A 14,057-nucleotide genomic window follows, 5' to 3' on the forward strand; every position below is an offset into this window, starting at 1 on the left:
AAGATCTAAAGGTCCCCGGTTCAGGGCACATTGAAGTCACTGTCATCTAATATTGGGATTAGTATTATATCCCACCCTGCACACACATACACGATGTCAGTAAGGAAACACCGCCTCAGTTAAGTGTAGTGACATGTAGGAAGGTAAAGCTTCACTCGGACCTTGTGGAGATACACTTTATAGAGCCCAGATGGAGAGAGATAAAATGTAGAAGAAAGGTATGAATGGCACATCTACAAGATTTTTATACATATTTTGTATGAAAGGTCATCCATAAATCTAAATTTCTTGCCACTCTGAAAACGACTGACAGATTAAGATAACTAAGTGAAAAGGCTCGCCAATGTTATCTCTCTGACAGGTAACAAGAAGAATTTCCTTTATGTTTCTTATCGATAATATCTATATGTCACATATTGATGTTCATTATTTATGAAAAGTATCTATCACGTTTCTAAGCCTAGGTAGCTCAGTTGGGAGAGCGTTAGACTGAAGATCTAAAGGTCCCCGGTTCAATCCCGGGTCTGGGCACTATTGAAGTCACACTCATCTAATATTGGTATTAATATTATATCCCACCCTGCACACACATACACGGTGTCAGTAAGGAAACGCCGCCTCATTTAATTAAGTGTAGTGAGATATACGAAGGTAAAGCTTCACTCGAACCTTGTGCAGATACACTATATAGAGCCCAGATGGAGAGAGATAAAGTCAACCACACCAGAATAACACCAAAGGTCACCAACTTCACTCCATCTGGTTCCACTTCAATTTCTGAAAGGTATCATGATAAATGATCGACAATGTACTTTTCCAAATTTATGTTAATGCTTTGTATAATTCAACTGGGAAACTTTTAAAGTGTAAAACATGAATTTTAGAATATATATAGAAAATCTTTCAGATTAATTGGAAAACAGTGTTTTAGTTGATATACAGGCAAGTATAAGCCCTAGCACTATCCATTTTCATTCGAAATTTCTAGTAATGCAGAACGGTTATAAAAGAGACGCATATCTTTCTAACCTATAAAAAATACATCATATGAATATGAAGTCTCATTATTTATGAAAAGTATCCAGGATATTTCTATGCCTAGGTAGCACAGCTGGGAAAGTGTTAGACTGAAGATCTAAAGGTCCCCGGTTCAACCTCGGGTCTGGGCATTTTTAAAGACATCGTTGTGCCTTGATGGTATGTACCGGTATTATTAATATCATATACAATGTCGGAAGATCGGCGTTGCCCGAGACGCTGACCTCTCGAGAAAAGGGAAGTCTCCGAGAACAGTCCAAGCGTTTCTTCACTTTACTTCCTAGAGTGTGGCTGCCAGTTTCTAGTGAACTCTTCAACCATTCTTCAATACAGGCATTGATCTACTTGTAAGTTTTCCTTTATTACCGTCCTCCGTTACTAGAAATCTCTATGGAAAATGGGAAGTGATTATACTTCCATTTTAGATTTCAGGTCGTAACTTCTGTCCATTTTTTGCAATGAATCTCAGAGACTGAGGGCTTAGTTGATAGACATGTCTTTCTACCTATATATTTTAAAAAAATCCATGTTTTACACTTCAAAAGTTTCCCCATTGAATTCTACAAAGCATAAACATAAATCTGGAAAATGGATTTGTCGATCATTTATCATGTATCTCGATTCTTACACTTTTCAGAAATTGAAGTGAAACTAGAGAGTGAGGATAGCGACCTTGGGTGTCATTACAGACGTGGTGAACCTTATCTTGTTCCATCTAGGCTCTATATTGTGCATCTGTACAAGGCCCGAATGAAGCTTCACTTTTTACCCTTGCCATTTATCCTCTTGTTTAGTGTCATTTATTGCTGTGTGTATCTTTTAAGCCTAACAATAACTAGACACTAAGACATGCTTATGTCGCACATAATTAGAATTTATACAATATATGCTACCTCCTCAAGTAAGAGGTATATTTGCTTCTACAGATTTCATTAACAAGTGTATAAAGTGTAATTTCTCCAACAAATAAAAGATATAGGATGTTTTTCGGTACTTGGAATTTCTATAAAGTGAAATCATACATAAATAACAGCTGGGAGACGAGCGTTAAATGTAAGATATGCAGAATTCAAACTTACGAATTACCTCTATGAATATTTAATATATCCCTTCATCTAGATGGTCTTTTCCTCTTGGCAAGTTAAAAACTGGAAAAGCTTATGAATATCCAATCTATCCCGTCGCTTTTACGGTCTCGGCCTTTCAATGTTCAACAGCATCATCCTAGTTTTATCAACTGCATTGCGTATTTAGACTGAAATGGAATAAAGCAAATATTTAAGCTTTAACTTAAAGGTGTAATATAATATCAATATATCAATATAATAAAAAAAAAAAAAAAAATGCCCTAAGGCAATTATTGGTGTCAGGTAATCCTTAGACTTGAAAGACGAATGCAATGATAAATGACACTTACCATGAGGAGAGTCATGAAGTATTCATTTGGTGTCAAGCTCTGTGAAGGTATGTTGGGCTGACGGTTATACTTGGTCATGTACCTTTTTTTTATATCATGGTTTCCATGAAAGGTCACCAATGAATAAAAAATTCTTACCACTCTTAAAACAACTGACATATTAATCTATCTAAATGAAAAGGCTTGCCAATGTTGTCTCTCTGATAGGTAACAAAAATAATTTCCTTTATATTTCTAATTGATAATCTCTATTAAACATATAACTTATTTTTCATTATTTATGACAGTTATCTATCACATTGCTAAGCCTAGGTAGCTCAGTTGGGAGAGCGTTAGACTGAAGATCTAAAGGTCCCCGGTTCAATCCCGGGTCTGGGCACTATTGAAGTCACCCTCATCTAATATTGGGATTAGTATTATATCCCACCCTGCACACACATGAACAAACAAACGATGTCAGTAAGGAAACACCGCCTTATTTAAGTGTAATGAGATGTACGAAGGTAAAGCTTCACTCGGACCTTGTGGAGGTACACTACATAGAGCCCAGATGGAAAGAGATAAGGTCCACCACACCATAATAACACCAAAGGTCACCAACTTCACTCTCTCTGGTTTCACTTCAATTTCTGAAAGGTATCATGACAAATGATCGACAATGTACTTTTCCAGATTTATGTTTATGCTTTGTATAATTCCACAGGGAAACCTTTAATGTGTAAAACATGAATTTTAGAATATATATATGGAAATTCTTTCAGATTCATTGCAAAACAGTGTTTTAGTTGATATAAGTATAAGCACTTTCCATTTTCCTTCGAAATTTCTAGTAATGCAGAACGGTAATAAAGGAAACGCAGCAGTAGATCGATGCTTGTATTGAAGAATGGTTTGAGTTCATAACTGGCAGCCTCTTTGAGGCCTCACTCTTAAAGGCAAGGCGAAGAAGAAACGTCTGGACTGGTTCTCCGAGACCACTTTTCTCGAGAGGTCGCAAACTTCACCTCAATTACACTTCAGTTTCGGGAAAGGTGTCTAGGAATGGAGATGCATGATAACTCATCGATAAAAAGCTTTTCCAAATTTATGTTTATGCTTCGTAGAATATAATTGGAAAGTGTAAAACATGAATTTTAGACTACATAGATAGAAAGATATGTCTGTCAACCAATCCTTGTATTTCAGATTCATTGCAAAATAGTCTTATAACAGATCTTTCTTTCTAAGGTTCTATAGAAGTATAAGCACTTTCCATTTTCTATGGCAAATCTAGTAATGCAAAACGGCAATAAAGGAAACGCAGCGACAGATCAAGGCTTGCATTGAATAATGGTTTTTCTAAGACTTTTCTCAAAAGGTCAGCGTCTCAGGCAACGTCGATTTTCCGACATTGTGTATGGTATTGATACATACAAGACACGATGTTTGTCTTTAAAAGTGCCCAGACCAGGGATTGAACTGGGGACCTTTAGATCTTCAGTCTAACGCTCTCCCAACTGAGCTACCTAGGCTTAGAAATGTATTGGATACTTTTCATAAAAATTGTAAATTAACATATATGACATATAGATATTATCGATTAGAAGTATAAAGGAAATTCTTCTTGTTACCTGTTAGAGAGATAACATTAGCGAGCCTTTTCATAAGTACTGCAGTTGATAAAACTAGGATGTCGCTGTTGATCATTGAAAGAACAAGATTGCAGGGGCGAAGGGATGGATTGGATATTTATAAACTTGTTCAGTGTCTTTTATCGCAACATTCGTCTTTCAAGTCTAATGATAACTCTGCACAGATGCTTGACTATGTTGCACACATCCAGATTATATACAGTATATTTTACTTTCAGTAATGAGAAGTGCGTATGCTTAAATTTTCTAGCAAAGGCAAAGACCATCTGGATGAAAGAAAATATTAGATATTTTAATGAAAGTTCGTTTGTAAGTTTAAATCTTTTCTTGCACATCCTACATTTTACGCTTGTCTCCCAGCTGTTGTTTATATGATTTCACTGCATAGACAGCACAAGTAATGTAGAACATCTTATATTTATTATCTGTGGGATAAATTACACATTATACAATTTATCAAATCATCTTACATGAGGTGCATATTTTAAATATGTGTAACTTAAGCATGTATTGTTATCTAGTTACAGTTGAGCTTAAAAGATGTATGAAGTAATGAATGACGCTGAATAAGAGGGTAAAGTGTAAGAGCAAAATCAGCGTGATGACGTGTGATGGTATACTTTGGTGAATATTGTACATTACCATTAAATATATCACATATTCCATATCAACAAAACAAAGAATGGAAAAATCGAAAATACACGAACGCGCCGAATGCTTTTCGCTTTGATCCTTCAAGACCTGGAAAAGCATTAGAGCGAAAAGGCCAGCATACAGGTGCTTCCCAGTTTTAACCTTCGTTTTGTTTATAACTCAATCAATATGAATCTTCCATACATTTTCTGTTAAAGATTAACTGTGATATAAATTTTTGTTGGTCTTGATAAATCAGGACAGATTTTGAAAAAAAGTTTGCTGTTCGTTTTATTTAGAATTATATCGTAGATATCATATATTACTTATGACTTTTAAAAAAGCCATCTCATTTATACGCCTATGTAGCTCAGTTGGGAGAGATCAGTATCACAAAATGTCGGTTGATCGACGTTGCCAGAGATGCTGACATTTCGAGAAGAGGGAAGTCTCAGAGAACCAATCCAGACGTTTTCTCACCTTAAAGAAGCTGCCAGCTATGAACTCTTCAACCATTCTTCAATATAGGCAGTGACCTACTGCTGGGTTTCCTTTATTACCGTTCAGCATTACTGGAAATTCCCATGGAAAATGGAAAGTACTTCTACTTCTAAGATTTAAGGTCGCAATTACTGTCCTTGAGAAAGAAAGATCCGTTAAAAAGTTTTGCAATCTGAGAGACCGAGGGATAGGTTTACAGACGTATCATTTCTACATATATATTAAAAAAATCATGTTTTACACTTTAAAAGTTTCCCAAATGAATTCTACAAAGCATTACCATATATCTGGAAAAGTATTATGTCGATCATTTATCATGTATCTAGACACCTTTCAGAAAGCGAAGTGTAAACCAGTGAGGGTGAAGTTAGCGATCTTTGGTGTTATTAAAGGCGTGGTGAACCTTATTTCGTTCCATCTGGGCTCTGTATTGTGCATGTATACAAACCCGGGTGAAGAATTACCTTCATATATCTCACCATACTGAAATGAGGCGCCGTTCCCATACTGGTATCTTTTGTCTGTTTGTGTGTGTAAATGGGGGGGGGGGGGGGATATGATACCGATATCAATAATAAGTGATGAACAAAGTTCATAGCAACAAATGTAGAAGAAAGGTATGAATGGCACATCTACCAGATTTTTATAAAAAAAATATATGAAAGGTCACTCATAAATCTAATATTGTTGCCACTCTTAAAACGACTGACAGATTAAGATAATTAAGTGAAAAGGCTCGTCAATGTTATCTCTCTGACAGGTAACAATAAGAGTTTCCTTTATATATCTTATTGATAATATCTATATGTCACATGTTAATTTTCATTTTTTATGAAAAGTATCTATGACGTTTCTAAGCCTAGGTAGCTCAGTTGGGAGAGCCTTAGACTGAAGATCTAAAGGTCCCCCGTTCAATCCCGGGTCTGGGCACTATTGAAGTCACACTCATCTAATTTTGGTATTAGTATTATATCCCACCCTGCACACACATGAACAAACAAACGATGTCAGTAAGGAAACACCGCCTCAGTTAAGTGTAGGGAGATGTACGAAGGTAAAGCTTCACTCGGACCTTGTGCAAAAACACTATATAGAGCCCAGATGGAAAGAGATAAAAGGTCAACTTCACTCTCTCTGGTTTCACTTCGATTTCTGAAAGGTATCATAAATGATCAACAATGTACTTTTCAAAATTTATGTTTATGCTTTGTATAATTCAACAGGGAAACTTTTAGAGTGTAAAACATAAATTTTAGAAAATATATAGAAAGTCTTTCAGATCAATTGGAAAACAGGGTTTTAGTAGATATAAGTATAAGCACTATCATTTTCCTTCGAAATTTCTAGTAATGCAGAACGGTTATAAAGGAAACGCATATCTTTCTAATCTATAATAAATACATTATATGAATATTGTCTCATTATTTATGCAAAGTATCCAGAACATTTCTTTGCCTAGGTAGCACAGCTGGGAGAGCGTTAGACTGAAGATCTAAAGGTCCCTGGTTCAACCTCGGGTCTGGGCACTTTTAAAGACATCACTGTGCCTTGTTGGTATGTACCAGTATTATTAATATCAGGTCTGGGCACTTTTAAAGACATCGTTGTGCCTTGTTGGTATGTACCAGTATTATTAATATCATATACAATGTCGGAAGATCGACGTTGCCCGAGACGCTGACCTCTCGAGAAGAGGGAAGTCTCAGAGAACCAGTCCAGGCGTTTCTTCTTCACCTTACTTCCAAGGGTGAGGCTGCCAGTTTCTTGTGAGCTCTTGAACCATTCTTCAATACAGGCATTGATCTACTGGTGCGTTTCCTTTATTACCGTTCTCCGTTACTAGGAATCTCTATGGAAAATGGGAAGTGAGTATACTTCCATTTTACAGATCTCAGGTCGCAACTCCTGTCCGTTTTTTGCAATGAAACTGAGAGACTGAGGGCTTAGTTGATAGACACGTCTTTCTACCTATATATTTTAAAAATCCATGTTTTACACTTCAAAAATTTCCCATTGAATTCTACAAATCATAAACGTAAATCTGGAAAATAGATTTGTCGATCATTTATCATGTATCTCGATTCTTACACTTTTCAGAAATTGAAGTGAAACTAGTGAGGATAGCGACCTAGAATGTCATTACAGACGTGGTGAACCTTATCTTGTTCCATCTGGGCTCTATATTATGCATCTGTACAAGGCCCGAATGAAGCTTTACTTTATACCCTTACCATTTATCCTCTTGTTTAGTGTCATTTATTGCTGTGTGTATCTTTAAAGCCTGACTATAACTAGACACCAAGACATGCTTATGTTGCACATAATTAGAATTTATACAATATATGCTACCTCCTCAAGTAAGAGGTATATTTGCTTCTACAGATTTCATTAACAAGTGTATAAAGTATAATTTCTCCAACAAATAAAAGATATAGGATGTTTTTCGGTACTTGGAATGCCTATAAAGTGAAATCATACATAAATAACAGCTGGGAGACGAGCTTTAAATGTAAGATATGCAGAATTCAAACTTAAGAATTACCTCTATGAATATTTAATATATCCCTTCATCCAGATGGCCTTTTCCTCTTGGCAAGTTAAAAACTGGAAAAGCTTATAAATATCCAATCTATCCCGTCGCTTTTACGGTCTCGGCCTTTCAATGTTCAACAGCAACATCCTAGTTTTATCAACTGCATTGCGTATTTAGACTGAAATGGAATAAAGCAAATATTTAAGCTCTAACTTAAAGGTGTAAAATATCAATATAAAACAAAAAAATGCCCTAAGGCAATTATTGGTGTCAGGTTATCCTTAGACTTGAAAGACGAATGCAATGATAAATGACACTTACCATGAGGAGTGTCATGAAGCATTCATATGGTGTCGAGCTCTGTGAAGGTATGTTACGCTGACGGTTATACTTGGTCATGTAACTTTTTTTTATATCATGGTTTCCATGAAAGGTCACCAATGAATCAAAAATTCTTGCCACTCTTAAAACAACTGACATATTAATCTATCTAAATGAAAAGGCTTGCCAATGTTGTCTCTCTGATAGGTAACAAAAATAATTTCCTTTATATTTCTAATTGATAATCTCTATAAAACATATAACTTATTTTTCATTATTCATGACAATTATCTATCACATTGCTAAGCCTAGGTAGCTCAGTTGGGAGAGCGTTAGACTGAAGATCTAAAGGTCCCCGGTTCAATCCCGGGTCTGGGCACTATTGAAGTCACCCTCATCTAATATTGGTATTAGTATTATATCCCACCCTGCACACACATGAACAAACAAACGATGTCAGTAAGGAAACACCGCCTCATTTAAGTGTAATGAGATGTAGGAAGGTAAAGCTTCACCCGGACCTTGTGGAGATACACTACATAGAGCCCAGATGGAAAGAGATAAGGTCCACCACACCATAATAACACCAAAGGTCACCAACTTCACTCTCTCTGGTTTCACTTCGATTTCTGAAAGGTATCATGACAAATGATCGACAATGTACTTTTCGAAATTTATGTTTATTCTTTGTATAATTCATCTGGGAAACTTTTAAAGTGTAAAACATGAATTTTAGAATATATATAGAAAGTCTTTCAGATTCATTGCAAAACAGTGTTTTAGTGGATATAAGTATAAGCACTTTCCATTTTCCTTCGAAATTTCTAGTAATACAGAACGGTAATAAAGGAAACGCAGCAGTAGATCGATGCTTGTATTGAAGAATGGTTTGAGTTCATAACTGGCAGCCTCTTTGAGGCCTCACTCTTAAAGGCAAGGCGAAGAAGAAACGTCTGGACTGGTTCTCCGAGACCACTTTTCTCGAGAGGTCGCAAACTTCACCTCACTTACACTTCAGTTTCTGAAAGGTGTCTAGGAATGGAGATGCATGATAACTCATCGACAAAAAGCTTTTCCAAATTTATGTTTATGCTTCGTAGAATATAATTGGAAAGTGTAAAACATGAATTTTAGACTACATAGATAGAAAGATATGTCTGTCAACCAATCCTTGTATTTCAGATTCATTGCAAAATAGTCTTATAACAGATCTTTCTTTCTAAGGTTCTATAGAAGTATAAGCACTTTCCATTTTCTATGGCAAATCTAGTAATGCAAAACGGCAATAAAGGAAACGCAGCGGCAGATCAATGTTTGCATTGAAGAATGGTTTAAAAATTCATAACTGGCAGCCTCTTTGAGACCTCACCCTTTGAAGCAAGGCGAAGAAACGTCTAGACTAGTTTTCTAAGACTTTTCTCAAAAGGCCAGCGTCTCAGGCAACGTCAATTTTCCGACATTGTGTATGGTATTGATACAAACAAGACATGATGTTTGTCTTTAAAAGTGCCCAGACCCGGGATTGAACCGGGGACCTTTAGATCTTCAGTCTAACGCTCTCCCAACTGAGCTACCCAGGCTTAGAAATGTCATAGATACTTTTCATGAATAATGAAACTTAACATATATAACATATAGATATTAGAAGAAATTCTTCTTGTTACCTGTTAGAGAGATAGCATTAGCGGGCCTTTTCATATGCACTGCAGTTGATAAAACTAGGATGTCGCTGTTGAGCATTGAAAGTCCAAGATTGCAAGGGCGAGGGGATGGAGTGGATATTTATAAACTTGTTCAGTGTCTTTTATCCCAACATTCGTCTTTCAAGTCTAATGATAACTCGGCACAAATGCTTGACTATGTTGCACACATCCAGATTATATACAATATATTTTACTTTCTGTAATGAAAAGTGCGTATGCTTAAATTTTCTAGCAAAGGCAAAGACCATCTGGAAGAAAGAAAATATTGGATATTCTAATGAGAGGTCTTTCATAAGTTTAAATCTTTTCTTGCATATCCTACATTTTACGCTTGTCTCCCAGCTGTTGTTTATATGATTTCACTGCATAGACAGCACAAGTAATGTAGAACATCTTATATTTATTATCTGTGGGATAAATTACACATTATACAATTTATCAAATCATCTTACATGAGGTATACATTTTAAATATGTGCAACTTAAGCATGTATTGTTGTCTAGTTACAGTTGAGCTTAAAATATGTATGAAGTAATGAATGATGCTGAATAAGAGGATAAAGAATAAGAGCAAAATCAGCGTGATGACGTGTGATGGTATACTTTGGTGAATATTATACATTACCATTAAATATATCACATATTCCATATCAACAAAACAAGGAATGGAAAATTCGAAAATACACGAACATGCCAAATGCTTTTCCTTTTGTTCCTTCAAGACCCTGAAAGGCATTAGAGCGAAAAGGCCATCGTACTGGTGCTTCCCAGTTTTAATCTTCGTTTTGTTTATAACTCAATCAGTATGAATCCTCCATACATTTTCTGTTTAAGCTTAACTGCAATATAAATTGTTGATGGTCTTGATATATCAGGACAGATTTTGAAAAATGTTTGCTGTCCGTTTTATTTTGAATTATATCGTAGATATAATTTATTACTTTTAACTTTTTAGAAAGCCACCTCATTTATACGCCTAGGTAACTCAGTTGGGATAGATCAATATCACAAAATGTCGGTTGATCGACGTTGCCTGAGACGCTGACCTTTCGAGAAGAGGGAAGTCTTGGAGAACCAATCCAGACGTCTTCTCACCTTAAAGAAGCTGCCAGTTGTTAACTCTTCAACCATTCTTCAATATAGGTAGTGATCTACTGCTGGATTTCCTTATCACCATTCTGGATTACTGGAAATTTCCAGGGAAAATGCAAAGTGCTTCTATTTCTACTTCTATGATTTAAGGTCGCAATTACTGTCCCTGAGAAAGAAAGATCCGTTAAAACACTGTTTTGCAATCTGAGAGACTGAGGGATAAGTTGACAGACATCTTTCTACCTATATATCCAATAATTTATATTTTACACTAAAAGTTTCCCATATGAATTCTGCAAAGCATGAAAAATCATGTATATCCATTCCTAGACACCTTTCAGAAACTGAAGTGTAAACCAGTGAGGGTGAAGTTAGTGATCTTTGGTGTTATTAAAGGCGTGGTGAACCTTATTTCGTTCCATCTGGGCTCTGTATTGTGCATGTATACAAAACCGGTTGATGAATTACCTCCATATATATCTCACCACACTGAAATGAGACAGAGTTCCCTTACTGGTATCGTTTGTCTGTTTATGTATGTGTGAAGGGGGGTTGGGATATGATACTGATACCAATAATAAGTGATGATGAACAAAATTCATAGCAACAAATGTAGAAGAAAGGTATGAATGGTACATCTACCAGATTTTTATAAATATTTTATATGAAAGGTCACCCATAGATCTAAAATTCTTGCCACTCTTAAAACAACTGACAGATTAAGATAACTAAGTGAAAAGGCTCGTCAATGTTATCTCTCTGACAGGTAACAAGAAGAATTTCCTTTATATTTCTCATCAATAATATCTATATGTCACATATGTTGATTTTCATTATTTATGAAAAGTATCTATCACGTTTCTAAGCCTAGGTAGCTCAGTTGGGAGAGCGTTAGACTGAAGATCTAAAGGTCCCCGGTTCAATCCCGGGTCTGGGCACTATTGAAGTCACCCTATCTAATATTGGTATTAGTATTATCAGCCATATTCTAAGTCCCTAAGCGCGCCGTGTACATGACATGAACATGCCGCGATTCTTATTCTAGAAGCGCGGGTTCGCGGCAAAAGCGTGGCAAATTCGTGGCAAATGCGTGGAAAGTATTGGAACAATCGTGGAAACTCCGTGGCAAGGGGGTAGGCTTGTCACGATAGTTACACGAGTGAAAAAAATCATATTTTTACCATACTTTTTCTTACCAATACTTCATATGAGCATACTACGTTTGAAAAGTAATACCTATATTGGTTATATTAGGCATCATTGTCCTAGACACGGATTACAAACTCTTTTAGGAAAACATGGATTCTCTGCTGATTTTGAGTTTGTTTACCTTTTGGCGGACTTTTCGAAGGAGAGTGAAGTTAAATGAATGGTAAAAGTAGTCAGGGACGTAAAATTAAAGCATATAATTATATGAAATATGTTTACATTAAATCTATATGTATGATATATTAAAAATGCGCATATATGTGCAGTATATACAAAGATAAAATAAGGAAGATCTGTTCATAAACACACGATCCCTCTCATCCCGTTTGTTTTGATCGAGCGTAGAGTGAATTACCAACAGCGCGTTCGTGAAATGGTTGTCAATTCTTTAACTAGGAACAAGTACAACGACTGATTCATAACAAAATTGAAGTATTTTATGTTAGTGCTACCTATGATTGTTGTTTCTCTTATGAATTTGTCGTTTGGACAGTGTCATTCATCCGAAACATGTTAACTTTGGAACGGTTGGTAAACCTGAAGCAACTGCCGCAAACTTGCCACGCTTTTGCGTCCTAGAATACCGCATTCGTTACATGAACACGACATGGACATAACATGAACATGACATGGCCACGACACGCAGAAAACGTCATAGAATACGGCTGTATATCCCACCCTGCACACACATGAACAAACAAACGATGTCAATAAGGAAACACCGCCTCATTTAAGTGTAGGGAAATGTACAAAGGTAAAGCTTCATTCGGACCTTGTGCAAATACACTATATAGAGCCCAGATGAAAAGAGATAAATACACCACACCATAACATTACCAAAGGTCACCAACTACACTCTCTCTGGTTTCACTTTAATTTCTGAAAGGTATCATGATAAGTGATCGACAATGTACTTTTCCAAATTTATGTTTATGCTTTGTATAATTCAACTGGGAAACTTTTAAAGTGTAAAACATGAATTTTAGAATATATATAGAAAATCTTTCAGATTCATTGCAAAATAGTGTTTTAGTTGATATACAGGTAAGTATAAGCCCTAGCACTATCCATTTTCCTTCGAAATTTCTAGTAATGCAGAACGGTTATAAAAGAGACGCATATCTTTCTAACCTATGATAAATATGTCATATCAATATTAAGTCTCATTTTCTATGAAAAGATTAATTGCAAAACAGTGTTTTAGTTAATATAAGTATAAGCACTTTCCATTTTCTTTCGAAATGTTTAATAATGTAGAACGGTTATAAAGGAAACGCAGCAGTAGATCGATGCTTGTATTGAAAAATGGTTCATAACTGGCATCCTCTTTGAGGCCACAGTCTTGAAAGTAAGGCGAAGAAGAAACGTCTGGACAGGTTCTCCGAGACGTCTCTTTTCTAGAAAAGTGAATGTCTCGGGCAGCGACATGGTGTAATATTGATGATATCGATACATAACAAGACACGGTGTTTGTCATTAAAAGTGCCCAGACCCGGGATTGAACCGGGGACCTTTAGATCTTCAGTCTAACGCTCTCCCAACTGAGCTACCTAGGCTTAGCAATGAGATAGATAATTGTCATGAATAATGAAAAATAAGTTATATGTTTTATAGAGAATATCAATTAGAAATATAAAGGAAATTATTCTTGTTACCTATCAGAGAGATTACATTGGCAAGCCTTTTCATCTAGATAGATTAATATGTCAGTTGTTTTAAAAGTGGCAAGAATTTTAGATTCATGGGTGACCTTTCATGGAAACCATGATATAGAAAAAAAAAGTTACATGACCAAGTATAACTGTCAGCACAACGTACCTTCACAGAGCTCGACACCATATTAATGCTTGATGATTATCCTCATGGTAAGTGTCATTTATCATTGCGTTCGTCTTTCAAGTCTAAGGAAAACTTGACACCATTAATTGCCCTAGGGCATATATTTTGATTATACTGATATTTTACACCTTAAAGTTAGAG

General features: G+C 35.9%; 6 non-coding genes across 6 annotated transcripts; 4 read left to right on the plus strand and 2 right to left on the minus strand.

Moving 5' to 3' along the window:
* The first annotated feature begins 458 nt into the window (after window positions 1-458).
* Window positions 459-531, plus strand: TRNAF-GAA (transfer RNA phenylalanine (anticodon GAA)). Its single transcript has one exon. It is a non-coding gene; the product is annotated as a tRNA-Phe (tRNA).
* A 2,230-nt stretch (window positions 532-2,761) lies between these two features.
* TRNAF-GAA (transfer RNA phenylalanine (anticodon GAA)) lies at window positions 2,762-2,834 on the plus strand. Its single transcript has one exon. It is a non-coding gene; the product is annotated as a tRNA-Phe (tRNA).
* Window positions 2,835-8,380: 5,546 nt separating this feature from the next.
* TRNAF-GAA (transfer RNA phenylalanine (anticodon GAA)) lies at window positions 8,381-8,453 on the plus strand. The gene has a single exon. It is a non-coding gene; the product is annotated as a tRNA-Phe (tRNA).
* Window positions 8,454-9,581: 1,128 nt separating this feature from the next.
* On the minus strand, window positions 9,582-9,654 carry TRNAF-GAA (transfer RNA phenylalanine (anticodon GAA)). The gene has a single exon. It is a non-coding gene; the product is annotated as a tRNA-Phe (tRNA).
* A 2,079-nt stretch (window positions 9,655-11,733) lies between these two features.
* TRNAF-GAA (transfer RNA phenylalanine (anticodon GAA)) lies at window positions 11,734-11,806 on the plus strand. The gene has a single exon. It is a non-coding gene; the product is annotated as a tRNA-Phe (tRNA).
* A 1,754-nt stretch (window positions 11,807-13,560) lies between these two features.
* Window positions 13,561-13,633, minus strand: TRNAF-GAA (transfer RNA phenylalanine (anticodon GAA)). The gene has a single exon. It is a non-coding gene; the product is annotated as a tRNA-Phe (tRNA).
* Between the last annotated feature and the right edge of the window lie 424 nt (window positions 13,634-14,057).

Source organism: Penaeus japonicus, unplaced genomic scaffold (assembly GCF_977035675.1).
Source record: "Penaeus japonicus unplaced genomic scaffold, GWHDUDI00000001_assembly GWHDUDI00000002, whole genome shotgun sequence".
NCBI lineage: Eukaryota > Metazoa > Arthropoda > Malacostraca > Decapoda > Penaeidae > Penaeus > Penaeus japonicus.